At 36.3% G+C, this 16,932-nt stretch overlaps 1 protein-coding gene and 1 pseudogene across 3 annotated transcripts in view; both read left to right on the forward strand.

Moving 5' to 3' along the window:
- Positions 1-8,297, forward strand: part of LOC141503377 (glyceraldehyde-3-phosphate dehydrogenase-like) — a 32,163-nt pseudogene extending 23,866 nt beyond the window's left edge.
- The window catches only part of KIAA1958 (KIAA1958 ortholog), a 250,101-nt gene that overhangs the window by 114,156 nt on the left and 119,013 nt on the right, over positions 1-16,932 (forward strand). The gene's annotated exons all lie outside the window — the stretch shown is intronic.

Below are 16,932 nucleotides of genomic sequence, written 5' to 3' on the forward strand. Positions count from 1 at the left end.
TGATAGGGAAGTGGTAGACTTAGAAGTCAGATTGAGACATTTGGGGGGGGGGGTTTATTTGTAATAGGAATTTTGTTTTTCTTTTTTTCTGGAGGGGAAGGTGGTAACAAGGTAGATTTTCATTGATTAAAGAAAATTCACAAAACTTTGAGTTATACACTGGTAACTTTTTGCTTCTTTGAGATAATTGTGTCTGATTTTCTTGACATAACTTTGAAAACTGATAACTTAGCTTAAAAGCTATGAAGGCTTTTCAGTTTAAGAACTCAGTTTAAATTCTTTAATGATTCATTGCTATTCATTCATTCATTCATTCATAATTCATTCATAAATAAATTTTTAGACTTTCTCTACCATTTCTGTTTGAATAGATTAAAAATACACAAGCTAATGTATTGTTTGTAATAAGTATAATGTTATGGCCCTATTCCTATGTAAATTTGACAATACATACTAATATTGTGAATATATGCAAAAAATACCATAGGGTCTACTTGAATTCTTCTTTCTTCTTGAATGGCACCCCTCCAAATCTATGTTTATTTCCTGGACTATGGGACAGAAGAGGCCATCATCAAACTTTCTAATGTTGAACCTAAGACATATATATGGAGATACCCAAGACATAAATGGAAATTACACGAAACATTTTTCTAGATATCTCCATGTATACTTAAGTAAAACGCTGCTACTTATGAGGAACATTTTCATAAACAATAAATAAGCAATATTACTGAAAGTATCCCGTCTCCTTCTAAGCAATCTAGAATATAATCATTATGAAATTGACCATGTATGAGTTTTCGAAATGGAGAAGTGTGAAAACAAAGGCCAAACTATTTCAGTAGGGAACCAAGCTACAAAGAAAAGATGATGCTAATTTCATTAAGGATATAAATATATTAACTATAGTCTGTAACTCTTAGGAGGGAGGTCTACTAATTCAAATCTAATGAGTAATTTTGAAGAACTGCTGCTTTTCTCTTAAGGGCTGTATTAACCTGGAAGGAAAGATTGTGACCCTATTTGCATTTTTGCATAGCTATCTCAAGTGGTCAGATTCAGCAATCATTTAACCTCCTTTGTCAAATAAATAGTGCTTAATAAATCCTCTTAGTCCCCCAAATGAAGTAAAGAGAAGATCATGTTATTTTATGACTAGGATAATCAAGGAATCAGAATAATGATGGACTGTAAGAAATTGTGATGAGATGGAAAGAGATCTAGGAAGAGGGATTCTTAACCTGGGTCTGTGAACCTGATGGTTTTTTCTTTTCTACTATCTTTTAGAATGACTAGTTTGCTTTGTAATCCTATGTGTTTTACTTTAGGTATTTTAAAACATTATTGGAGAAGGGACTTCACTCTAGGCTTCATCAAACTGTCAAAGTAGTCTGTATAAAAGTGTGCTGGTAAAGGTTTAACAATCAGTTTTCCAAAAATAAAACAAAACTGCATGTGATATATACCTTTAAGTCTAATCTGTATTATTAACATTTTTGCTATCACTTTCTCAAATCTAGAGGTCAGCAAAATGATAAATCAAGCCCTGAATTGTAGTGTCTGCCAATTTCCTAAGTGTAAGTGCTCACACAGAAAATTCAGCAGTCAGCTGGCTCCTACATATCCCTGGGTATCTGCTCTAGGGAGTCATATGAGTCCTTGGTACTGTTTGTAACCAGTTGTGAGATCATAACTCACTTAGCTTTCCTTAACCTCAGTGTCTGCATTAGTAAAAATGGGGATGTTAATAATACTTGGCTGATATATATCATGGAATCTTTGTAAGGAAAATTCTTTCCAAACCTTCACTATGATATAAATGTGAGTTGTCCTTGCTCAGTCACAGAATAATGCCTAAGGATGAGCAATCAAATCCTTTAAGTGTAGGATTTAGAGTTAGGTCTATTTTAATCCATCAGTTCTAATGAATCTAAATTTTTTATCCTCTTCCATTGAATGAAAGTAGGTGAATCTATATGAAAATATATATCCATGGCAATTAATTGGTGTGTTCAGTCACCAAGATTCTACTGTACTATTGTTGAAATAGGAAAGTAAAGCTACCGTTGTTTAAATTCAAATTTATTAGTAATATACAAAGCACTTTGTTTTAATTTGCTACCATTCCTCTAAGTCACTAACATCTTAGCTGAGATAGGTATCAAAAAAGCATATAGTAAGTAATTGCTTAACAAATGTCTGTTTCCTCCCTTCATACTGTTCTTGTTAAGGAGTTATTTGAGCAAAATGATAGGAACAGCAAATATGTCTCACATGCCTGCCTTGTAGAAAGCATTTGTCTAAGTTTAGACAATACAAAATCTGCTGTAAAAGAAGGCAATAGACATTTATTATGTTTCTGCTATATGTCAGACATTTTGCTAACCTTTTAAAAATATTATCTCATTTGATTCTTAACAATGATCTTGGAAGGTGAATGTTATTATTAACTTCATTTTATAGTTGAGGAGTCTGAGGCAAATGGAATTTAAGTGATTTGATGAGAGTGTCTGAGGCTGGATTTGAATTCAAGTCTTCCTGACTCCAGACCAAGAACTCTACCCACTGCACCACCTAACTGGTGATATACCAGTGTTGATAGCTATAATACAGAGGTGAAAGAAGAAACCAAACTAATATTGTCCAACTGGATATGCAATTAGATAGAACACCTTATAGAATTCATTCTAGATCTTGGTCAAAGACCCCAGACCCCAGTTGGGTCCAGAATTCAAAAAAGAAGAGGACTATCTGAATTGTCTTTGGAATATTGAACAATTCTTTTAATGATCCCAAACTTTTTAAATACAGTTAGTCTTCTAGTGATGTTGTCTCCAAAGAATTGAAATTCAAGATTACCAAGGTGATGGTGAGAAGAACAAGCTGCAACACATTTGAAGTGAAAAATTATGCCAGAGATACAATATAAATTAGCATGCTATCTAATAAATATATAATTAAAAAATTACATGAGTTGTTCATGTGGTAACAGTGAGGGATAAACCCATGGATGGCCTGCCTTGGTATGTTCTTGAGAGAAAAAGGGTTCAAGTAAGGCTTCTAGAACATTGGATGATTCCCTGAGATGAATCTATAAATCACATGTGCAGGAATCACCCAACATAGGCAGTCATGGCTTGGTAGTGGAGGGAATAAGCACCTTGATGAAATTGTGATCCATTGGTAATATTAGAGTTTTTGAAAGTCACAAAGTAAAGCAGTTTGTGAGGTCTGGAGGAGATAATATGAATGACATGAACTTATCTATAAAATGGAAGAGGATAACAGAATGGATAAAAAAAATCACAATTCAAAAGCACACTTGAAACATTAAGACTCACAAAGCAATGGCAGAGCAAAATATATCAAATATCATTTTTAGAATGGAATAGAAAATTTATTTCTTCTCTCACAGTTGAGGTAGTTATTAGCGTAACTTATCAACTTTAGTCAAAATGATTATCGATCATATGAAAAATCTCTCTGCTTGAACCTTGATGCTCTGCTCCAGTAGCTTTCCCCCGTGTTATCCTTTATCATATTTGCCTAGGGATCTTGATGTCTTAAGCTACCTCTTTAACCCTGGCCTCAATTTCTTAGACCCTTGTTCTTCTGGCCAATCCTTCTCCCATTTGACTTTGCCTCCAGGATTTTATGGCATGGGAATTTGAGCTAGGAAGGAGATATGGGAGGGTAAACTTTTTATTTGTTGATAGAGAACAGACAAGTTGTATTTATTTTATAAATATTATTCTTATATACCATGTGTTCTAGATAAGTAAAATTTAGAAGAAATAAAATTACTTGTAAATTTCTTTTTATCTTCAGTAACATAGAGACTGTGATTTCATTGACATAGGAACTGGACCTATGATTTCACTGGCATAGGGAGCTTTTTAAGCGAGGAAGCTACCTCTGTATAGAATACTTGTAAGGATGGCTAGCTGGCCCAGTGGATAGAGCACCAGACTGAAATCAGGAGGACCTGAGTTCAAATCCAGCTTCAGACATTTAATGCTTACTTAGTTGTATGACCTTGGGCAAGTCACTCAATCTTGCCAAAAAAAAAAGAATCTGTCCTAGAATACTTGTCAACACCATCTCTTCAACATAGTCTTGGTGAGTTTTCTCCAATTCTTAAAAAGTCAATGATTTGCTGGGTTCACAAAGACACAGTGTATGAGGGAAAAAATGCCAACTCAAATTTTTCTGTCATCAAAGCCAGTTCATCATCTACTATCTATGCTGCCTGTGCTTTGCACAGTGAAATATCTTAAACAAAATTGTTTTAAAATATTATTTTCAACAACAGAATATCCAATTTGCAATGCACTTGGTAAAACTCATAATGTGGCTCTTTTTTTGAGAAACATCTTACTAGCTCCTTTATATAGGAGAATGACAAATACATGGAGAAATCATTAATACTAATAATACAAGGTAGAGGATGAGTAGTCCAGAGATCTTCTCTTTTTAGGTTTTATTTGCCAACACTCTGCTTGTTTCTTACACTCTTTTTTTTTTTTTTTTTTTAGGTTTTTGCAAGGCAAATGGGGTGAAGTGGCTTGCCCAAGGCCACACGGCTAGGTAATTATTAAGTGTCTGAGACTGGATTTGAACCCAGGTACTCCTGACTCCAGGGCCGGTGCTTTATCCACTGCACCACCTAGCCGCCCCTGTTTCTTACACTCTTGATGAAAATATGAAAATATTGCTGATTCTCAGTGGTGGCAATAGCAGCCAGTATCTTAGAATAGTAGATTGGAGCCTGATAATGAATGGCTTTAAAAGGTCAAAGTGCTTATATTTTATCCTGTAGTCAACAACTGTCAAATTGTTTGGTCTTAGGAACTCCTAATCCTCTTAAAATTATTGTTGTTGTAATTCAGTATTTTTTAGTCATGTTCAATTCTTTGTGACCCCATTTGGAGTTTTCCTGGCTGATACTAGAATGGTTTGTTATTTCCTTTTCCTGTGCATGTTACAGAGAAGGAAACTGAGGAAAATAGGGTGAAGTGAATTGCCCAGGGTCACACAGCTAAAGTCTGAGGTCAGATTCGATGAGTTTTCCTAATTCCAGGTCTGATGTTCTATCCACTGGGCCACCTAGCTGCCCCCTCCCAATTATTGAATATTCCTTCAAAAGCTTTTGTCAATATGGATTACTATTGGTATTTACCAAATTAGAAATGAAAATACTTTTTACTTCACAACTCACCCAACAATTTATAATCAGTATTTTCATATTTCTATTAAGAGTTTAAATAAGAGCAATTTTACCTCATTTTTAGAACCACTGCTAGAGACAATAGGGAGCTTCTTAAGTTATTTTGAGGAGAGTGACTTTGAAAGGATTATATATTTAGGGGTAGAAGGGACTCTAGATATCAACTCTGTCATTTTACATATGCAAAAATTTGAGACCTAGAGAGTTAAATGACTTAATTAGTCATATGATTTTAAGTGGCAGAATTGGGATTTGAACCAGGTCTTCTGATTGCAACTTCACCACTCCATTAACCTTGCAATGTACACACACACTGTGTCTCCCCACATGTTGCTAGTAGATCTGACTTGAATGTCCTGGGGAGAGAGACTATGTGAAGGGATTGAATAGCTGCAGAAGCAAGTATTGCTTAGCCATTGAAAAGTGAAGGGATTGGTTGCAGAAAGGAATGTTTCAAGTTAGCCAAAGTAGGTACAACCTGATATGATTGAAGAACCCTGAGTCAACACCTGGGTTCTACTTATTTCATAGAGTTATTGTAAATTATAAGAGTAATTGACAATATTAGCTTCTCCTCTTCCCTCAATCAGCCTAGTCATCCCTGAGCAAATCTTTCTTTCTGAAATGATCTCTGTTGTCTGTTCTCTACAGTGCTGGTATTGGGGGGGGGAGGATATGTGAGATCCATTCAAGCTGTAATTCAATACGGTAAACATTTATTAAGTGATTATTGGGGCAGCTAGGTGGTGCAGTGGATAGAACATTGACCTTGAATTCAGGAGGACAGGAGTTTAAATCCAGCCTCAGATGCTTGACTAACTAGCTGTGTGACCTTGGGCAAGTCACTTAACCCTGATTGCCTTACATATAGGACCATCTCCAGTTGTCCTGGTTCCTATCTGGCCACTGGACCCAGATGGTCCTGGAGGAGAAGGTGAGGCTGTGACTAGCACAGCACCTTGCACTCAAATCCAATTAATGTGCTTGTCATGGAATCACCTCCCTTCAAAAATGAAGGACAAATATTAAGTGATGATAATATGTCAGAGATGGTGCTGAGGTTACAGATAAGAAAAAGACAGTCTCTGACCTCAAGAAGCTTGCAATCTAATGGTGGAAGGCAGTACACAAAAGATAGGGGAAGGAAGACAAGGGGTACTTGTGCAGTTAGTCTGGGGGCACATTATTCCTTGGATTGAAACCAGGCAGAACTGTAGATACAAAGTGTGAAGTAAGCCAGGGGGTTTTAACCTTGAATCCCCTGCACCTTAGATTTCAAGATGTCCATGAACTTGGATGGGAAAAAATTTACATCTTTATTTCAATATAAATGATTGCCTTTGTCATCTTAAATATTTTTAAACATTTAAAAACATTGTTGGGAAGGGATCTAGTGACCTCACCTGTCTGACAAACCAAAGGGACAAAGGCAAAAAAAAAAAGTTAAGAATCCCTTCTTTAGGATTTGCATGAACTGATGCTGAGTGAAATGAGCAGAACCAGAAGAACATTGTACACCATAACAGTAACATGGGATTGATGACATTATCTTTTTTTAAGGTTATATTGGAAAATGTGTAATATTTTTTGTTTATTTTATATTATTACAATAATCTTTTTGTGAGAGTAATCATAACCCCCCCCCCAAAAAAAAGATGAGAAACCTCAAGAATACTAAGAGAGAAGAAAAAATGTGAACTTCAGTCTGTGTTCAGATTCTAATGGCTCTGTCTCTGGTATGAGTTGCCTTCCCTATCATAGCCACCAGAGAAATTGCTTCAATATTTTCCCCACAGTTGCTATCGTTAGCTGTATTTCCCCCACTCTATATCTTCCCACTCTCATTTATTCTATTCTTTCTCTCTCTCCTTTCATCTGAGTACCCTCTTCCACAATCTTCCCTCTCTTCTATCACTTCCCCCCATTCCTCGTTACCCCCATCCCTTATCATTTTTCTCTAGAGTAAGATAGATTTCTATACCCTTTGAAGAGTATATGTTATTTCCTCTCTGAGCCATTTCTGATGAGAATGAAGGCTCACTCATTCCCCCTCACCTTCCCCCATTCCATTCCATTGAGAAAGCTTTTTCTTGACCTTTTAAAAATATCTTAGCCCCTTCTTCCTCTCCTTTCTCTTCCTCCCAGTACTTTCCTTTATCACCCATTAACTTCATCTTTTTTCTATATTATACCATTATATTCAGTTCCTTTCCTGTGCCTTGTCTGTATATGCTCCTTCTAACAGCTTTTATAAATGAGAAAGTTCATATAAGTTTTCAGTATCTTCTTCCCATGCAGGAATACAAACAGTTCAGCATCATTAAGTTGCTCATAGTCAGTTCTTCTCCTTCACCCCCTTTATGTTTCACCAGAATCCTGTACTTGGAGATCAAACTTTCTGCTCAGCTCTGGTTGTTTAAGTAGGAAAGTTTGAAAGTCTCCTGTTTCATTGAAAATCCATCTTTTCCCCTGAAAAAGGATGTTCAATTTTTCTGGGTGGTTGATTCACGGTTGTAAACCAAGATCTTTTGCCTTCCAGAATATCATATTCCAATCCCTATGAGCCCTTAATGTAGATGCTGCCAGATCCTGTGTAATCCTAACTATAGAGCCATGGTACTTGAACTGTTTGTTTCTGCCAGCATTTAGTGTTTCCTTTTTGACTTGGGAGTTTTGGAGCTTGGCTGTAATATTCTTGGAAGATTTTCTTTTGGGATTTCTTTCAGGAGGTGATTGGTGAATTCCCTCAATTTCTATTTTATCCTCTGTTTTCTAGGAACTCAGGGCAATTTTGCTGAATTATTTCTTGAAAAATGAAATCTAGGCTCTTTTCCTGGTCATGACTTTCAGGTATCCTAATAATTTTTAAATTATCTCTCCTGAATCTGTTTTCAAGGTCAGTTGTTTTTTTCCAGTGAGATATTTCTCATTTTCTTCTAATTTGGGGGGTTTTTTGGTATAGTTTTATTGTTTCTTGATTTCTCACAAAGTCATCATTTTCCTTTAGTTCCATTCTGCATCTGAAGAAGTTATTTTCTTCAGAGAGCTTTTTTAACTCCTTTTTTAGCTGGCCAATGCTTTTTTAAGGCATTCTTCTCATTTGCCTTTTGTGTTACCTTTTCCATTTGGCCTAAACTGGTTTTTAGCATATTATTTTCTTCAGTATTTTTTTGTATTTCTTTCACCAAGCTGCCAATTTGGTTTTCATGATTTTTTTCTGCATCACTCTCATTTCTCCTCCCAATTTTTCCTCCATCTCCCTTAATTGCTTTTTAATAAATATTTTATTTATTTTGAGTTTTACAATTTTTCCCCCTAATCTTACTTCCCTCCCCCCACCCCTCACAGAAGGCAGTTTGTCAGTCTTTACATTGTTTCCATGGTATACATTGATCCAAATTCAATGTGATGAGAGAGAAATCATATCCTTAAGGAAGAAACATAAAGTATAAGAGATAGCAAGATCAGACAATATGATATCAGTTTTTTTTTCTAAATTTAAGATAATAGTCCTTGGTCTTTGTTCAAATTCCACAGTTGTTTCTCTGGATACAGATGGTATTCTCCATTGAAGACAGCCTCAAATTGTCCCTAATTATTACACTGATGGAATGAGTGAGTTTATCAAGGTTGATTATTGCCCCCATGTTGCTGTTAGGGTATATAGTGTTTTTCTGGTTCTGCTCATCTTGCTCAGCATCAGTTCATACAAATCCCTTGATTTCCAATTCTTTGCCACCAGAAACAGGGCTGCTATGAATCCTTAATTGCTTTTCAAAGTCTTTTTTTTTTTTTTTTGAGCTCATCTATAAGTCTGACCCCATTTTCTATTTCTCTTGGAGATTTTGGGTACAGAAGCTTCTAATTTGTTGTCATCTGATTTAATTAAATGTTGTCATTTAATTCCTCCAAGGTCTTATGAGAGGCTCTGACTACTGTCTTGCCTATGTTCATGCTCTCCCCTCTGCCCTTGAGCTCCGCGATGGTGGTGTTGTGGGGGCCCAAACCACAACCTGGATCTGAGTGTGGGCAAACAGCTGAGTCCTGCGCCAGGGAGAGCAGAGAAACCTCTGCAGTCTTGCCTGACCCCTTTACCTTCTATGGACTGAGAGCTCTGGAAGTGCCGGGTGGCTTTGCCGACTCCTGCTCCAGGTTCTCACCACAGGGCTACTCTGAGGCCGGCACTCACTCCTCACTTGTTCTGGTGCAACAGAGTTCTCTCACCACCCCTTCTGGCTGTCCCTGATGATCCCTGGGCCAAGAGGTTTGGAAACCAGTTGCCCCCTCTACCATAAACCCAAGAGCCCAGCTGGCTGCTCTGTGGCTTTTTCCAGTCCCCAGGTCAGGTGGAACAGACCTTTCCTGCGGAAATTCTAAGTTGTCTTGGACTATAAAAATTGTAACACTCAATCTTTCTGTGGGCTCTGCCCCTCTAAATTTTGACTAGAGTCATAATTTGATGGCTTTTGGAGTTTTGGGGGAACCCAGGAATTCCTGCTTTCATCTTGACTCCGCCCCATGTATAATCTTGATAATCAATCTTAATGGACTTATTCATTCATCAGTGCAATAATAAGCCACAATTTTTGTGATATCTACAAGGAAAAATACCATCTATATCCAGAGAAAGAAAATTGTAGAGTTTGAACAAAGACCAAAGACTATTTATTACCTTTAATTTAAAAAAAATCTTATATTATGTAATTTTGCTGTCTTCTTTTTTCCCCTTAAGGATTTGATTTCTCTCTCAAAACATACAATTTAGATCAATGTATAGCATGGAAATAACGTAAAAACATAAGACTGCCATCTGTTGGGGGGGGGGAAGCAAGATTGGGGGGAAATTGTAAAATTTTTTAAAAATAAATTAAATGAATCCCTTTAAGGCTTGTTTATTTGCCTTGTTTATTAGTTATGCCTCCAGTACTAATTTCAAAATAAAAGAAGAATACTTTGGAAACATGTAGTGTAAAGACTATTGAACTCATTTCAATTTGGGCTTCCAACATTGCTCCCTCTCAACACCTCCAAGTATGCTTATTGAGTCTTGACACCTTTAGTACAAAATACATTTTCCCCATACAAAAAGCCAGAATCAGCTGGAGAGTTTATTATACTAATGACAGTGTAATCCTTGTTTAAATAAAAGACTTGTGAAATTGAAACCTGTTTTACTGTAAAATGAACCATTTTCATTTACCAATCCAACATTTTTTCAAGTTCCTGGTATTTGTTGGGGAAAGTGTAAATCCTGGGATTATCAAGGCAGAATAAAAAATGACTCCTGCCCTTGAGACACTTATATTCTGAAAAATTTACACAGAAAAGCACAGAATCATTTGATGTAGAATGATGAGAATTGGAAAAGGCTGCCTGCAAGAACTGATGCTTGAGGTTTGAAGTTTTTTTCAATTTTCAATTGTTAAGCATTTATTTTTCTTCCTACCCACCCCACAACAGGGAAAAAAAAATCACTTCACAAATTTGCCTAGTCAAATAAAAAAATTATCATCTTTTTCCATGATCAAAAGTGAAAGTTCTGTTCTACACTCTGCGTGCCTCTTGGGTGGATAGTGATGACTAGAGGTTTTAGCCTTGGGAGAAACCAAGGATAGGATATTAAGAGGCATAAGTGAAAGTATCCCTCCCTCTAGGTGTTTCATTTTTTTTCTATTTTTTCTTTTCTTTTTTTATTTAAGGCAACGGGGTTAAGTGGCTTGCCCAAGGTCACACAGCCAGGCAATTATTAAGTGTCTGAGGCCAAATTTGAACTCAGGCTCTCCTGACTTCAGGGCCAGTGCTCTATCCACTGCGCCACCTAGTTGCCCCCGTGTTTCATTTTACAAATGAATGATACCTGGTTAAAAGCAGCAACAAAAACCCAGTGAGTTCAAATCTGGTCTCAGAACTTAATAGATGAGTGGCCCTGGGCAAGTCACGTAACTCTTTTTGCCTCAGTTTTCTCATCTGTAAAATGAACTGGAGAATGAAATGGCGAAGTCATTCTATTATCTCTGCTAGGAAGACCCCCACTGAGCCAGAAAACTAAAAACAACTGAACAACGATAAAAAAGGGGTATTCAAGAAATATTTGATGATGACAGTGCTGCCATTATGATCTGTAAAGCAGAAAGAAGGCAGTTGTTGGACAGCTACCCTGAAATAGACTTAGATGTAAAGAAACTATCAAATTAAAAAAAAAACCTTTTAGATTCACAAAAGAATTATCACACTTTTTTTTAAGAGGTATGGGGAGAATTAAGGATCTTAACCTCTGCCTCTATTTCCTTAATTGTAAAAAGGAACTGTATAAATGCTTCACTCTAACATAGTCAACTGGCAGCAACCACAAGAAAGAATTTGACTAATAAGTCTTTGCCAGTGCCCTTTAAGGCAGTACATGAGCAACCAACCCCTTGGCCCGAACCATAGCTAATCAGTGAGGATATATGATTGTGACAGGGGCAAATGGTATTCTAGGATGGAAGATCTAGCCAGTTTCCCATATAAGAATAGCCATGTCATAATATTTTAATCAAGATGAATAAATTTTCTTAAATAATTACCTTTAGGAAGAGAATAGTAAATCTGAGTTATATATTTTAGTTTTTCCCATTGTTCTTCCCTGGCATTGCTTGGCATTATTATCTACAGTTGTATGTCTTTAGCTGGAACTCAGAGAAGGAACAAATTGAATTTTCAGTTTCTGAAAATGAGTCATTACCTGCATGGCACTCATTCTCTTAACCAACAGAGCATCCCTCAGGAAGGTGAGGGGATGCTATTTTTAATGTAGCTAAAATGTCAACATCATTCACATTGACACAGATTGTTCTTTTTGACATTTACTAAAATACTTATGTGCGTGGATTGTAAAGTATAAATCATCCAGGCAGATTTCATCCATTCAAAAGAAAAAAAAATGTCAGGCCATTTTTGAATGTGACTTAACAAAAAAAGTGGATGCTACTAGCCAGCAGAGGTGAATGAATGAAAACAAACTTTGTTGAAGGTAATTTTATTCTTTAAATACAGCTTATCTATATCTGAGTCAGTTTGGGTAAACCTATAATTGTACATCCATTGGAATGGGAACCTCTGAGGGCAGGGACAAATATTTTTTTGCTTTCTTTGAATTTCCAGCTCTTAACACAGTGATGGATGGCACACAATGAGTGCTTTATGCTTATAGCCTATTTCCAAATACTGTATCTACATCCAAGTGTCTTTCCATAAGTCTTATGCAGAATGACTGATGGGTTTCCTCTGGTTCTTTTAATGTCTCATAGCTACAAATGTAATACCCTGGTTGCTCATTTGTTATCCTTTACTATTTACATGGTGAAAGAGAAATATCTCTTTCAGGTTTTCTGAATCCCTAGTGATAGCTTGGGTCGTATAGTGAATAGAATGCCAGACCTAGAGTCAGGAAGATTCATCTTCCCCAAGTTCAAACCTGGCCTCAGACACTTACTTGCTGTGTGACCCTGGGTGAGTCACTTACCTCGGTTTGCTTGTTTCCTTATGTATAACATGAGCTAATGAAGGAATAACAAACTATTCCACTATCTCTGTGAAGAAAACCCTGAGTGGGATCACAGTCAGACAGAACTGAAAAACAATTGAACAACAACTGATGACTGCTCAGTGACACAGCGATTAGAACACTTGGAGTCTAGAAGACTTAAATACAAATCCAACCTCAGACACAAGCTGGGTGAAGTAGGGCAAGTCATTTAAACCTCTACCTCAGTTTCCTTATATGTAAAATGAGAATCATAATAGCACCTACCTCCCAGCATTGTTGTGAAAACAAATGAGATCTTGATCACACATTTTACATACCTTAAAGTATTGAGTGCTAGCTGTGATGATAGTGATGTTATCAAAATCAGTATTCTTGTAAAAGTATGAACATGGGGACGGCTAGGTGGTGCAGTGGATAGAGCACTGGCACTGGAGTCAGGAGTACCTGAGTTCAAATCTAATCTCAGAACTTAACAATTACCTAGCTGTGTGACCTTGGGCAAGCCACTTAACCCCATTGCCTAGCAAAAACCAAAAAAAAAAAAGTCTGAACATGGTGACGATTTTTTTTCCTTAATTCACTGAGTAGCAACATTAAATATCAACATTAAATAAAGAATAATACAAGGATCTCTAAATATTCAGCAGTGTCATGGACACAGTTCAACATACAATCTAAGAAGGAGAGAACCAATAACAGCTTAGCCTTCTATACTGAAAAATCAAAGAAAAAAAAATTTTAATACATCTTCTCCAGATTGGGACATGAAGTTGAAAGAGTAGCTTACCATAGTTTCCTAAAAGTCTTAGAATAGTTTTCTACTATTAAAAGTTTAAAATTTGGGCAGCTAGGTGGCACAATGGATAGAGCACTGGCCCTGGAGTCAGGAGTAACTGAAGTCAAATCCGGCCTCAGACACTTAATAATTACCTAGCTGTGTAGCCTTAGGCAAGCCACTTAACCCCACTGCCTTGAAAAATCTTAAAAAAAAAAAAACAGAAAAAGTTTAAAATTGAACTAAGATATTTGGAATACCCTGTATTTTTAAATATAGGGTTTTTATAATATTTTATGTATCATATATGCATTTATCCATATGTATATTTTCATTATAATTTGTGTACCTCAAAAATATTTAAATATGTTTTTATTATATGTTTGCTTACTTATATCTTTTTTGTCTATCCATTTATCTATCTTCTATGCATAGATATGTCTGTCTATTCATCTATCTACCTATTTGTAATTTCTCCTTGGACAGGAGTTTGTCGGTACTGGTTTAGAATACTGCTATAGATATATGTACACATATACATATATATATATACATATATATATATACCCTATCAATATATGTATATATGTAAGTATACCTTTTGTTTGTCAAGATATCTATCTCTCTTATTTGTCTAATAAGCTCACCCTAGAATGGAGTAAGAGATGAATCCAGTTTACATTTAAGAAATTGCCCAGCACTTAATCTCAATTTTCTCACTGCTGCAAAAGCTCATCTTTTTAATACTGATATTCTTCCAAAGATGAAGTGACTATACATAATTGAACCATGCACTCCCACAAGAATACATGTTCCATACAATCCAAAAAACATGTGGTGTAGGTAGAAGCAGTCAAAAGCCAGTGGTGTTTTATATAGGGAAAATAATTTAAAAAAAAATCTATGACCAAAAAAAGGAGACAGGCCTTTATGCTGCAAGAGTAAGAAGTAATACAAGATGAATAGCTGGGGTGGCTAGGTGGTATAGTGGATAAAACACCGGCCTTGGAGTCAGGAGTACCTGGGTTCAAATCCAGTCCCAGACACTTAATAATTACCTAGCTGTGTGGCCTTGGGCAAGCCACTTTAACCCCATTTGCCTTGCAAAAAAAAAAAAAAAAAAACCCTAAAAAAAAGATGAATAGCCTAAGTTCTATATTAATATCTTAAAAATATTTAATGAACTAGGATTCTGTATTCAGACCCTGGAGTCAGGAAGACCTGAGTTCAAATTCAGCCTCAGATACTTACTTATTACCTAATTCTGAAATCTTGGGCAAGTCACTTAACCTTGCAAACAGTCCTCTGCCCCCAATGCATAGGATGGGATGACATGGAGGGATTGAGTCCTGTCTTATCAGAGGTAGTACCCACCCCATTGAATTCACAGATTCATCTAAACCTGTGCACACTATTAGTGCTGCCTCTATTGATTCTCTTCCACCCTTTGTAGTGTCCATAAACAGCTAGGACAAATTATCTTATACTCCATAAAATATAATTCTTGGTAATATGCTCTGACTACTTAAACATTTTTAAAATTATAAACTTCAACAAGTATCAATAATCATCATTTCCAAATAAAATGAAAAGAATTGCATATTAAAACTATGACTATTATTTATTTAAGTATGAAATTTAATTAGATGGTACCAATATTGCCAAGTCAACTGCATCCCCTTCTGAACTTCCTTCTACTCTTTTCTGAGTAATTTTTAAATGTGTTATTGACATCTCTCCTGGTCCTTTAGTCTACTTATAGCTACCCTCAAGCTTTCTATTTCCCTTTTGGATTTTATAAAGCATATAATAAACCCTCTACTTAGGGCTTTCATGAAATTATAGACTGGAAAAACAGAAAAATCCTGAAGCTTTGCACATTTTTTGGATGTATTTCAAAATATATTCAAAGACAATTTTGTTTCAAAGTTATCATCAGATTATTTATGAACTAAAATTAAAGATGTTCATTTTGCATGTCAACAGAAATTTTTAGTAATCCTTTAATAGTATTTAATTTCAGTGGAAGCCTTTAATTAGCATTTATAGCAAATGTGTAAATTTTAAAATGTATAAATTTTAACTTTTTAGTGCAAGATAGTTTGAGGTGGGCCTGTATTTAGCCATATATCCAGAGATAAATGGTAAGTGGCATTTGATGGGTAAATTTTAGTAGGGCAGACAAGGTATGAAGATTATAAGACAGGATCATACACTTAGAGGGAAACTATTTAGTTCAACCTCCTCATTTTGCAGATGAGATAATTGAGTCCCAGAGAGGAAAAATAACATCTCCAAGATCACATAGAGATAGTAAATGGTAGTTAGACTTTGGCCTCAGGTTTTCAGCATGACCTGCCTCTATGGGAGACCCTTACACTCCCTTTCTTTCTCCTTCATGCCTGGGCTGTCCCAGAACTGTCCTAGAACCACTCATCCTGGTTGGACTGTCAGTGGTGTGAGTCCTGCAGCCACTGGGTGGGGGGGGGGGCTCTCTTTCTGCCATTTCTCTAGTGTATACACTCACAGTCCATCTGAGCTGCTTGATTGCTCACATTGCCTGGAGAAGGTGGGAGATACTTAATCTGTTCCTTTTGGTAAAATGGAGACCAGTTGGTCTTATCATTTGCCTTGCTACTAAGTTCTAAGGTTTTCCAGGTCTTGTTATATGCTTTGAACTATATGCATTACTATACTGATAGTCCAACTGAGTTCCTCTGGAATTTGATACTGGCTCATCACTTACCCCTTAGGAGTTCTAGGCCATTCTAACCACCCTACAGCTGAACTTCTTGAATGCATTGTTGCCTCCAGTTAAACCATAAGATCCTTATTGACAGGAAATCCCTTGTTTGTTTCATTTGTAGCCTCGGTTCCTTTTTTTAATAATTATTTATTTTCATCCATATGCACATTTATATTTTTAAGTTACAGAATTCCCTTCCACCCTCCCTTCCCACTCCCCTCCCCTTGGTGATTAACAGGCTAGCATTGTACATATATATTTTGGTAAACATGTTTACAGATTAGTAATTTTTGGTATGAAGAATAAGGATTAAGGGAAAGAGATAAATGGGAATTTTTATAAAGTGTTCATCAGATTCTGAAGGGTTGTTTGTTTTTTGTGCTTGTGTTTTGTTTTGTTTTGTTTTTCTTTCTCTGGATGGGGATAACATTGTCCATAGTGGGTCTAATATGGTTGTCCTAGCTCTCTGAACTGCTGAAAGGAGCTGCTTCCATCAAGGTTGTTCATCTCATAGTGTTGTTGTTGATGTGTACATTGTTCTCTTGGTTGTAATCCCTTCACTCAGCATCAGATACCATAAGTCACTGCATGCCTCTCTAGAATTTGGCTATTTAGGGTTTCTTATAGAACAATAATATTCCATAGTATTTATG

The sequence above is a fragment of the Macrotis lagotis genome, chromosome X (genome assembly GCF_037893015.1).
Source record: "Macrotis lagotis isolate mMagLag1 chromosome X, bilby.v1.9.chrom.fasta, whole genome shotgun sequence".
Lineage (NCBI taxonomy): Eukaryota > Metazoa > Chordata > Mammalia > Peramelemorphia > Peramelidae > Macrotis > Macrotis lagotis.